This window comes from Centruroides vittatus, unplaced genomic scaffold (genome assembly GCF_030686945.1).
Source record: "Centruroides vittatus isolate TY-2023 unplaced genomic scaffold, ASM3068694v2 contig_466, whole genome shotgun sequence".
NCBI lineage: Eukaryota > Metazoa > Arthropoda > Arachnida > Scorpiones > Buthidae > Centruroides > Centruroides vittatus.
In genome coordinates this window covers 1,594,263-1,607,504 of record NW_027122260.1, presented here as the reverse complement: position 1 = coordinate 1,607,504, position 13,242 = coordinate 1,594,263, and the positions used below count along the sequence as shown (strand labels likewise).

At 24.4% G+C, this 13,242-nt stretch overlaps 1 long non-coding RNA gene across 1 annotated transcript; it reads left to right on the top strand.

Moving 5' to 3' along the window:
- Positions 1–474: 474 nt before the first annotated feature.
- LOC136977679 (uncharacterized) lies at positions 475–11,482 on the top strand. The gene is made up of 3 exons (XR_010881124.1): positions 475–494; positions 10,450–10,528; positions 11,447–11,482. It is a non-coding gene; the product is annotated as an uncharacterized lncRNA (long non-coding RNA).
- Positions 11,483–13,242: the final 1,760 nt, after the last annotated feature.

Genomic DNA, 13,242 nt, shown 5'->3' with positions numbered 1-13,242 from the left:
TATAGAATATACAAATATTTATAAATATTTAAATTCATAAGATAAATATTTATACATCCTAATTAAACTCTCTTACGAACCGGGATGATTCCTCTAAACTTAATTTAAATATTTTATAAAATTTGTTTTAAAAAATCTCAATTAATATTTTTAAAATTTAAAAGAAAATAAATAAAATTTATAAATAAAATAAATAAATAAATTTTAAATATTTAAATTATTTCGAAATGATTATATCTTAAATTTTCAAATTTTTAAATGAAAGAACGAAGACATTTCTGTTAGGATCAACCTCATTTGCTGTACAGCGCACGCTTGTGTGAGTCACAAGACAGAAAGATCGACTGCGATTGGCTGTAACGTATTGTGTAGATCGACCACACCTTCTCCCCTCCTAGTTTAGCAAAGTAGTTAGTCTCATCACGTTTTGAATGACATTTTTTCAAAGACAACTTCGTATTGAGCTAATCAAGAATTTCCTATACAATTTGAAGGTTTATAACTTTAAAAAATTATTTTAAAAATTGAATTTATAAATTAATTACAAAATTTATATTTATTTTATATAAAGATTGGATTTTATGAGACAGTTTACATATCTATAATAATTAAAAAATGTATTTTAATCCGTTGATAAATTATATTCAACGATTTTGTACATAATCTGTTTAACGCTAATATTCGATTATAACTTGGTTTTTATTAATAAATTCGTGTTTAGATGCTTTAAAGACGTTAAAAATAATCATTTATACGAATTTTTAAGAGAAAATTTATAAAATTTTTCAAAAACGATGATGAAAAATGATGCAATTGTCAGATTTATAAGATCGTCATCGTTAATGAGAACAAGAGCTTGATTTAGACTTATAGTAAATTATAATACAAAAGAAGCTTTTCCTTTCAGCAAATAATATCACATATAGCCTAAGCTTTGGGCTTTAAGCTGTAGGCTCTCATAATGATTCACTAAGTTTTATTGTAGCTAGTTTCGCTTATGTTTAAATTTGTCCGTAATGAGAGTAATCTATACTTATATACATACTTAAGCAATTATACTTCGTTAAAAGTAGTTAACAATTCTAATCTCAATTTTAAAATGATTCCAAACTTGTTTTAAATTATAGGAAATACAGTTTTGATTCGAAATTTTAAGTTATATTCGGAATATGACTTAATATCTATTTGTATAAGATTGTGCAAGTTCAGAATCTAGGCTTTTGTATAGGATTTTGTCTGAGATCGTAGTAATTTAAATACACTGTACAGTACAATAAAAATAATTTTAGTACGAGTCTTTCCAGGCCTTTCGGATTCAAGAGAAGCCCGCGCCATTTATCTCGTTAAGACCCTAACATTAAAAATCAAAACAACGTTAAAATATTGTATTATATTTTAAAATAATAACGTTTTATAAAAGTAAAAGTATTTTCTTTAATATTCTTTTACCGGAAATACAACGGAAAAAGTATTCTTTTTCAGTTGCATTTCCGGAAAAAGAATATTACAACGGAATGAATAATTGTAACGAATGTTCCTGAGGCTTCTAACAGATTGGACAAATGATCCTGTTGGCTCCCGTCCTGAAAGGGCCTGTATTCTATCTAATTAATTCAAATATTCTTATGTTAGAAGTCAAGATTTTGCTATGTAATATTTTAAAATATTTTGTTCGATATAATCTAACCTTGAAAGAATCCATAGATTATCTTAATATTTACATTTGAAATTTTTTGATATTTTATCTAAGTTCCATTGATACCAGGTCTTAATTTCTACGCTCAATATTCGATTGCTAAAGGTTAAATTTTATCAATTATCTTTTATTACGCTTGGAAATAGATCTTTAATTTATCAAAAATATTTTATCATTTATATAGGCCTAATAGATCCTACTTAAGGTTATTTCAGAAATGAGTCATTAACAAGTAAATTTATCCTAAACAACGAATAAAATATTCATAATCAAATTTGATTAAATAAAAGATTAAACTTGTTGAGGACCTTATAATATATAAGATGTCCTCCCCTTCTATCAAATAATAATAAATTTAAAAGCGTGATACCTTATACTGTACATGAGGACTAAGATGTAGCTTGTTCTGCTTACATTCGACCTTGTATATAAGCCTTATTTACTTTTACTACAAGTTAATTTTCTAGATTTAATATCCTAAATTAAATTGGCCTGAATTATTGAGATTAAGAATATATTAAGAATGTTTAATATTAAGAATGTTTATAAAAATTACTAATTCATTTTTATAAATATTGGGCCTTATCACAAGGAGTTTGTGGAGTCAAATTACTCTTATAATATCTATGTAATAGAGATCGTGAGAGATCCTGAATGCCTTGATATAGAATATATTTAAATAATTTTAACATTTTTATAATAAAAATTAATTATTTTAAAGATGAAGTTAATCTACTGTATGTAAAAATGTAAACAGAGAAAAACCAGGCTATAAAGATGAATAATTGTAAATATAATTGTACATCAATAATAGTCTTTAATTAATTTTTAAGGCCACTTGCTGATGAATATCTCAATTTAAAGAAAGGCCTACGTGTTATAATAAAATTTTCATTAAAAATTAGTATTAGAACATCGAAAAGGCAAAATTAATATATGTAAATAGAGGGTTATATACGTTCAATTATATTTATATAATAATAATAAATATTGCAAATTTTTATTACAAATTATAAAATTTAAGTATGTATTCGAGTAAAATTAAAGAAAATTGTCTAAATATTCTTCTTTAATTGCATTTAAACTTGAACTGTACTTAATGATTTAATTCAATTTTAACTGTGTTATCTTCAACAATAGATTAATTAGATAAGGATTTTTTAGAATGATTCTTAATACTTAAAGCTCAGTAATTCAGGATTGAAAAAAATTAGATTATTTGTTCGAAGAAAGAAGAAGAATTTGTTTAACTCTCTTCCAAATTCCAATCACATCGCAACTTAAACCAAAAATAGATCAGTCGACGTTCTAGGTTGGAAATGCAATGTTTCAAATTCCAATAGGAAATTGGAGATTCAAACTAAAGAGGAACAGTAAAACTGCTTAGAAAATAGAATTAAAACATTTAAAATACTATTTTTTATCTAAATTTTTTCATAAATATCACGACTCTTAAGTTAAGATGATTTAAAATATCAGACCAGTGATGACACTGACGAATAACCTTTTCTGGATGCGGGTCGCGTACATTTTTTTCTTATGGAGTTGCAGGCTTTAAGTCTGCCGAGAACTCCATAACAATCAACATACTCCAAAATTGCTAGTACACTAGATATTAAAATAATATATGTTACACTAATGATATGCAAACTAATAATGTAGAGTTTATTCTAATCTTTTTACTGGCCAAGTTTAGTTTGAATGTTCGTCACGAATATCAGCTTAATTAGGGTTGCATAATGGCACGAGACAGAAAACAGTAATATAAAATTACATTGTCAAAGCCCCAAAGGGTTACTTATGATTGAGTTAAAGTCTAAAGTTATAGCCTATAGATCTAGATTAAGAAAGCGGCTTGAATCTACGAGATGCGTCTACTGAGTTCGAGGACCGAATTTTTGGTAGAAATAATTTAATTTAGTGTCAGTCTTCAAAACATGCTCCTCCGTGATTTATACAATTTTTTTCTCGCTCTAGTAATTTACTTATGCCCTCATCAAATGAGGTTTTGAAATGTTGTTTACTTTTCTCCGTACAGCCTTTTGGATTCTTGAAGTTGAAATTGTTTCCTTTTCGAAGCGAATTTTAATTTGGGGAACGGGAGTCCCCCAACAGTCTAGCGAGCTCCAATTGGCCACTTTCTGTTCCCAAAATTAAAATTTGTTCTGAAAAGGAAACAATTTCAGTCAATTTTGAGAATCCAAAAAGGCTGTACGGAAGAAACCAAACAGCATTTCAAGAAACTCATTTCGCGAGGGCATAAATAAATTACTAGAGCGTGAAAAAATTTATATAGATCACGGAGGAGTGTGCTTTGAAGACTAACACTAAATTAATTCGTTTCTGCCAAAAATTTTTCATAAATTCACTCTCAGAACTTAATAAACCCACCTTGTATTATACTTTATTCCATAGATATGCCTCTTGTAGAACGTTATACACTTTTATAATTATGAAATTTAGACAAATAATTTTATATCTTGTTTATTAAATCTTAAAGTTGATTCAATAGATTTATATAAATTAATAGATCTATATAATTTATAAAATATTTTTACTATTTCTAATCTATTAAAAAAAATATTAACAAAATGAACTTATTTATGCTACAGAATATTTGTAAAATTTTAATTAATATTAAATTTATATGTTTGAAATTATTCGTATAATTAATAAATAATTAATATTATATTATTTAATAATTTATTTTTCTATTAAAATAGCTATTTTTAAAATTTTTAAAGCTCTTTAGCTACTACTTTATACTAAAGTTGATCTAGTCTGTAAATGTTATAGCAAAAATGGAGTCAAACATAATAAATTCTGTAAAATTATATGTAAATTCCGGAAAAGGTAAGATAACTTATAATATGGATATTTTCAAATTCTTTTGTGTTGTAATGATATTCAGATCGGTATCTAGGCCTACATCTACGCATTCCTTTAGATATTTTAATATAATTATTTAATTCCATTGCCTAATTCTTATTTTATTATATCATTTTCATTTAAATATAGCTTTTTAAAATTATTTTTGAGGATAATTTCTAATTTTTAATGTATTTTTTATTCTTAACCGAACATTTTGCCCCCGCCTTTAACTTAATAAAAATAACTCGCTTCGTAAACATATTTTAAATAATTTTAGATCCATATTTTGTTCTGACATCTTTTAATTCACGTCAAAATATAAGATTAATATAATTTTCTATGCATAAAAATTAGGAATTAAACAGCTATTTCGTTGTTAAATCGGATGTCGCTTAAAATTAAATTAATATAAATCTGAAAAACATAAAAATTCGGTTTATTTAAATATAATTATCATTTTCTGAGTATGTGTCAATTTAAATAATGTATTTAAATCAGTGATCCAAGGAAATCTTTCCACGAAGGTCCTAGAATTTCGTGACGGAATTAACATTAATTTGAATAATGAATATAATTTTGAATTTTTAAGATAAAATTATGAATATATTTGTTACAATGTATTTAAATAGTATATTTAAACTACGAACTATAATCAAGGTCCTACGGAATGCCGATTAGGGAATAAAATAGTAGATACATTCTATCCTTATCTTTGATTATAGCATAAATTAGGGCATTCTACAGGGCCCTTTTTCTAAGTTAGTTACATACATAGTCTAAATATCAAAAAATTGATTTTACGAAACAAAGTTAGGTTTATTTTATTCGAAACTTGTCAAAAATTATGAAAAATTTTGTTAAAGTTGTGTAAATTTATTACTTTTTATGAATCTTCTAAATCCTTTCAGATAATTTATAATTTGTATCAATTCTCCTCAGCGCCGGATTAAACATTTAGCGGGCCTTAGACAAAATTTAAATTGGGGGGCCCCATTTAAAGAAGTTGCTTCTAAACAAATCTTAAATAATGTCACTTAAAATTTTTATTAAAATTTTTCGTTTTGGATTTTCATTTCAGAAAATTGATCACTCTAGCCGTTTGAGAGTGTCTCTTTCTTTAGTAAGCATTGTTAAAGACAGCCTTTCCTGTCCTATCGAATTTCTTAAATAATTTTTAACTCGTTTTAAAACAGAGAAAGATTCTTCACTGAAGCCGGGCCCCTCCGAATTACGGGCCCTAGACATTTGTCTAATTTGTCTATTGGTTAATCCGGCCCTGATTCTCCTCCTTCACGAGTCCTCTCTATAACAGATATAAGGATCTGTTACAAAGAGGACTCGAACTGGACCCCAGCTCTGATGGCTCAATTTTACATTACAGAATAGAACCATAAATTCGAATTATAATTCATAAAATGCTTTAAAATTGTTGCAGATAATTTAGCTATATGTATTGACATCAATAATACAACGAGGTATCTGAATCTATGGATTTCTGATAAAAGATCTTTAGAAAAGGGAAAACTATTATTTATCATGGATTCGTTCACCACGAGTCAAATATTTCTTCTTTATTTTCTACAGATTTACTGCATTAAATTACAAACTGAATAGTAACGACATAAGAATCATCTTGTATTGTTCCTATAGAAAATAATGGATGATAATACGGTCTTAATTAAGATAAACTTTATAAGTAATTAATTACAACTAATTATAATAAAACTAAATTTAAAATGATCTTATAACATACTCTTAACTAAATGAGAAAGGTCAATAATAATTAAGAAACATAGATTAACAATTACTGCGAAATTAAATTGTATCATAAGAATAATGATATAATTTGCTTTTAAGCTCATTGTCGAGCATAAAAATTAATTAACAAATAATTAATTGATGTGAATGTCGTTAATGTTTCCATTGAAAATCGATTGGTGTGATCTATTTTAATAAATTTATCGATAAAAAATGAAGTTTGTGATTATTAAAAGATTTATTTTGTAAGTAACAATTTTTGCTAAAAGCATACTGCAGTCTTGAGAAATCTATTCGGTGTTTATCAGTTATTTGTATAGATAATAGTAAATTGGTTGAAGAAATTTTGATAAATATAAATTAATTGTATAATTAAGTAATTGTTCTTTATTAATCGAAGACAATTAATAAAGAATACAAAAATGTATAATTTACACAAAACAAATTGCTAAAAAGTCGAGTGAAATTCATAAATAAAACTATCTCGAATATCACTCACATTATCGTACATTTAACAAGCGGGATTAACATTAAAAAATAGAATGAAAATAATAAATTTACAATAATATATTTTAATTTATTTAAGAGCAAAAATTCAGGAAAAATTATTGTAAAGACATTGTAGAGTTGGTTGAGATAAGATACTTTTACATCAAAGTGATGTCACCTTTTCAACTTAACAATTAAGAAATATAAAAAGTGATATCAAATTAAGGTAAAATTCCTTTCAATCATAGGAACTTAATATTTTCGGTAAAGAACTTTTTGAAACATACCAAAATTTCCTGCGTATAACTCACCCACTTTCATTAAATACAGATAAGCCATGGGTTATCCAAAGGAAATTACGATAGTATAAAATCCAATTTTCTAAACTATACAAAATTATCGATCAATAAGTTTAATTTTTAAATTTTTTCAATTTGAACAGCAATTTTTAACTATAAAATGACATAATTTTCAATTTAAACTAGCAATTTTCTCGAAGCACGAATATGTAATCATCCTACTCCCGCTGTTAACAAACTAGTTTTTTAATCTAAATTTCGCCAATTGGAAAATTCTAAGTATTAAACTACTTCTATGACATAATATGTGTTATTCGTGTCAATCGTAGACTATTTTACAAGCTTTCTTTACATATAAATGAATGTTATTTGTATCACGCGATCTTCGTATCAAGGGGTGCACTCTTATAATCCACAATAATGTTGTCACGTTTGAAGTAATCTTGTAGAAAATTCATGCCTGAGTTACTTAGAATTATCAGATTTCTATACCTGATATCAATTGAAGTGTCAAATAAAGTTTAAAATAAATAAATAAATAAAAATATTCCATCAAAACCTAGTTAAATTTAATTAATGCTGAAAATGTAAAAGAGTGCGATATAATTACACTTTTTAGGGCGTTACAGTAGCTTTTCGGAATAAATTTAATTAATATATTAAAATTTTAATCGATAATGATCATTAAATTGTATTTTCTTTTTCTTGTGGTTTCGTAAATAAATACATTCAAATACTTTAGCTCGAAGGTGGGATTAATCTTCACTCCAATTAAGGTACAATGTTTTAGACTTGTTCTTAGAATTAATTTAAAATTAAAATGTAACAAATATATTTAAATAAAAATTTTATTTTATTTTTTTAAATTAAAAACTTAATTAGTTTGATAATTTTTTATAAAAAATTTACTAAATTTTATCGCTTCAAATGAATTGAAAATTCGAAAAATACGTCGAAAATTTGAAATTAATTAATGAATTTTAAAAAGTTAAAGGTTTATTTTATTCTGTTTTAACAAAAAAGTTAATTAATGTTTTAAATTTTTAGGGAAGTTTTCTGAATTTTATTATTTTAAATGAACTGAAATTCAAGAAACAACGTCAAAAATTTGAGAGAAGATTAAAATAATAAATATTAAAATTAAAATCAAATTTTTATTATATTTAACTTAAAAACTAAATTAATTTTTTAAATTAAGAAATTCACAATTTTTATCGCTTCAAATTAAATAAAAATTCAAAGAAAACACATCAAAATTTGAGAAAATGTATTTAAAAAAAAATTAAGAATTTTAAATGAAAAAGAAATTTTTATCGTCTTATGTTATAAAATATATCTTATAATTAAAATAAAATTTGATTTCTTACAAGTTAATTTCTACAATAAAATAAAATAATAGGCCATATACAGGCCTGTAATTTAAGTGTATTCTATATCTATCTAAATAAACAAAAAAAAAATTATATTTTTACAAAATTGAAGCTCATAAAATGACATTATTTTTGTGTTTTTTATTGTCTTAAAGTTAAAATTTACTTAATTAATAATTATAAAACATGATTACAATTAGGCTTACGTAAAGTACTGTCTTTTGTATTAAAATTCTCAGGATAAATTTTAATTAAATTCATAATTTATAAAATGAAATTAAAATTCTGCATTTGATAATAATTACGATCCAAAATATTCATAAAAGTCCAAATTTTTTATATTAAATAGACTTAATATAATTCTTGTATTTATTGATACAAAATAAGAGCTAACATATAGACATACTGTGCTAGATATTGCATTTTATAATTTATATATAGGCTATAGTTAATACATTAAAATTTTACATGTTTACACGTTGTAAATGTTAGCTTTTACCTTATAATTATGTTTTTAGAAGTTCTGACGTGCGAAAATGCTTCTTAGTGCACAAACAGGTCTGTGTTTCATTTCGTTTCAAAAAACAAAACCATTCTTTCAGTTTCCTTGAAGAATTTGTCACGAATTTTTATATATTTTAACGTCAACTCCCTTAAAAATTCTCATTATAATAGATATTTATGTAAATCTAGGAGTAAATATTAAAATAATACACTTAAAGATATCAATAGACTCAGGGACGTATTTACAAACAAACTACAGGCCTTAGGGCCTCACTTTACAGGATTACAGGCATTAAGGCCTTACTCTAAATGACTAAGGTTAGGGCATTGCTTTTTATGCATGTATAAGCTTAATTATGTATTAAAGGGAAAGGGTTTTCTTATGTGGTTAATTCTAAACCATCTTTGAGAAGCCTGTAAAGGAAGAAATACGTTATAATAGTTCATTTGAATCAATAAAAAATTAAAATATAGAAGACAAAGTTGATAAATTATTCATATTTTGCAGTATATAGTAAGTTTTATAGGCATAATCTTCGCAAATTTATGAGGAGCAAGATGAAGTATAGGCCTATATACTTCTATATTCTTGGGCTTTATATAAGATAATGATGTCCACAGTATATTATAATCTTAAAATAAGAATTAATTAATTATTTTATTTTTTCATTTATTTTTGCTAATAAGAGAGTGTTCTTGTAATTATTTTCAATTTAATTAAAATTTTTCATACCTAAATTCATAAAATTTCAATTTTTAGAAACGATAAATTGTTTCATCAGAAGAAAATTGTTGTTTATAAATAACTGAAATCACCACTTTGAAGTTAAGCAACTCGTTGCTGGATTTTTAAAATAATGCTTTAATTTTCTTAAATTTTTCAGAAATAAAATTATTAATTTTTATGCAAAATATAATTACACATTCGTGATCATTTTTATGACAGGACATTCCTGGAATAAATGAATTTATCGTAATAAAAGTTTTTAACCCTTAAAAAAATTAATGATTTATAAAATATAATTGTCTTTTATTTGTTTATATTCAAGAAAATACGTTTAGAAGTTTTGAAAATTTTAAATATACTAAAAATTGTCTAAATTTTTCTTTAAAAAACATTTAATACAAATTATCTTCCATTTTTAGACATGACATGTCTAAAGTATGTTCAACAAAAAACAATCTATATTAAACGTGTTTAGTTTATTAATGGCTATTTAATATTGTTAAATATTTATAAATTTATATACAGTATACAATACTTTATTTTATTAAGTAATAAATTTTTTAAAAAATTAAAATAATTGAGGGATCTTTGAAGATCTATCTAACATTATTTTGAAGAGAGGATGTAGATAAATGGTTGGATGAATTATGTAAAAAATATATTTTTAAATATTAGAAAATTTAAGTTAATAATTGTATTTTATTAATTTAAAAAATGTGTTTTTTTAATTTAAAGTGTAAATATGAAGATGTAAACGTGGTTAATTGGCGTTAGAACCATTCATTGAACTTTATCCTGAAGAGACTTCTGAAACGTAAGAAACATCAAAACTTCGAAACATTTAAGTTAAAAAACCAAATTGTATTTAATTTTAATTTAAAAAATTAAAAATTAAATAAATAAAATTAAAAACCGGTTAGAGCTACAATTATTTATCCAACTCCTCTCTTCAAGACAAAATTGAATAAATGGTTATACCTTTCTAAAGATACAATTTATCCAATTTTATCCTGATGATAAGAGTTGGATATATACATTAAACAGTGTACAAGGCATCAACAATTTCAAAATTGAAAAACAAAATTGCAATTTTTAATTGTAAAGAGCTAATTATAAAATGAATACATGATTAATTCTCGTTAAAGTCGAATGTAATCAACTAAACTAGATCAAATTTAATATAATTGAATGCAAGCTCTTCTTAGATATAACATTTTTATTTAAATTAATTCCTTGAAAAAGTTTATAACTTAATGAGTGACTGCAATTTAATATCTATAAAATAAATAATTATAAATTTAAATATTCTAAATGGAAAGCAATGTTTCTAATGCTTGAAAATAAGCCTTTTGAAGATAGGCTACAAAATAAAGATCAAATTAACTTTCTTTCACATAAAAAAAAAACTGAATTCTCGATATAGTGAACTCTCAAAGAACCCAGCTAAATTATTCACTGTATTAAGAGTTTTCTATATAGGCCTACGTAACAGCAAGCATAAATAAAAATTGTTCATCATATTAAGAGTACAGTATATCAAGAGCCCATTAAATTTTGAATTTTTTAATTAACTTACCTGAAAAATATTCAGTATAAATCATGCATTTTATTGTCAACAATAATTTTAATATAGTTTTTATATATCTATATAGACTATATTTTCTATCTTCAATGTAAAGAATATATATATCCTACCATTATAAATTGTTACCTTCCCACGTTTGTATTGTAGATTTGATCCGGCTGAATGTATACAAAGTTGTAAAACTGGGACCAACCGAAAAACTAGAGTTTCAACATGTGCTGAGGAAAGAATTGCAAAGGTCATCGTAATGCTACCATTATGAAAGTGGAATTCTTTTTTTTTTTCTTTAACATTTTTCTCGAAAGTATAATGACTAGAATGTATCATTAAAAAACGCATTGTAAATTGAACTGAATAATTTTGTTTAGAATATAACATGACTTAATTTATTACATGTAGCTTTTTCGTGCCGTTTTTACTCTTTGTCTCCATAATATTGCGTAGATAAAGTATAGAAAATATTTAATTGGAGCTATAATTTAGCCATTTCAGGATTTTAGAGCACTGATTTTATGATAAATTTAAGTTAGGACAATAATACAATCATTAATAAATGTTTACAGAAACTATTTTGCAACGAAGAAAGAAATGCGTATTATAGATCTTACAGTAACTAAATTATAAGTATAGTTTTAATATCAAAAAATATATAGAAATTAATATAAAATATATGAGAGTAACATATAGAAAGTTTACTCTTGCAGAAATTACTTGATTGTTGGCTGAATTACTCCCAAAAATTGTAGAGAAGCATCAAAATACATATGAGAGAGTAAGGAGTAAGAATTCGGGACTATAGAAAGAAATGTTAAGTGCAATAAATAAGAATTTAGAACTAAATAAAAGTTAATTATAATTAATAAACACTAGATATATTAAATTCATTTGTGATTATATTGTCGAAACGCAGAATTTAAAAAAAGCACGACATAGAACGAAAAATTTACGTTACGGAAATCTTAAAATACATTCTAACATTTTATAACTTTAATATATATTTACATAAATATATAAATCCAGTTTTATTAAATGTATGATTAAATAATCCATTTAAATTTCATATAAGTTACTAGCAATTCAGCGACACATTCAAGATATTAGCCTAAATCTCAACATTAAAAAAGAAAGTAAAATTCTTATAAATTTTATTATAAAAATATTAAATTTAAATTATTAATAGTAGAGAAGTTCGATTTCTGTAGAATAAAAGCTGCTCTTTAGCAATAACATTCGTATACTTTTCCATTATCATATCGGAAAAAAAAGGAAGATCCTTAATTATATAGAATCAAAGAGTTGTATCTGATATTGCTTGTCTATTTTTATCTAGAATAATCCGTTGCAGACGAAAGCAGATGACAGGTCAGTAATTTTAAACTGAATCCAGACAGTGGTCAAACATTGCACTTATTTAGTTTAGATAGACACAAAGATAAACACACGCACACACACACACAACTGTATTCCAATGTCAGTCACCTTCCAGTCGACAACTTGAATAGTTCCTACTTTCGTTTTATTTTTGAAATGTTTAAATTTTTGACATTTTTAACAAAATGTCATTTTCCTGTAAATTACAATTTTAAAAAGTCAATTATTTTTGTATTTTTTGTTTAACTTATAAGTCAATTTAACTAATGCCAAATGAAGATAAATTTTATAATATAATCCTATTTAATTTATCATTTAGAAAGGAATTTAAATATATACATAAATTAATTTTAAAGCCTTTTAATTATATTTAAATTTAACAATTAAAAATTTAGAAATAAAATCAAGCTGTTTAAAATATCTTAATGAAAATTAACTCTTTCGTTTGTAAAATTTCTGTGTTTATACGCTACCATATCTAAATTAATTAATATTTATTGATAAAATTATATTATTTTATCAGTTAATCTTATGAATATTCCCTATTTATTTAAAAATAAATTTAAATACTG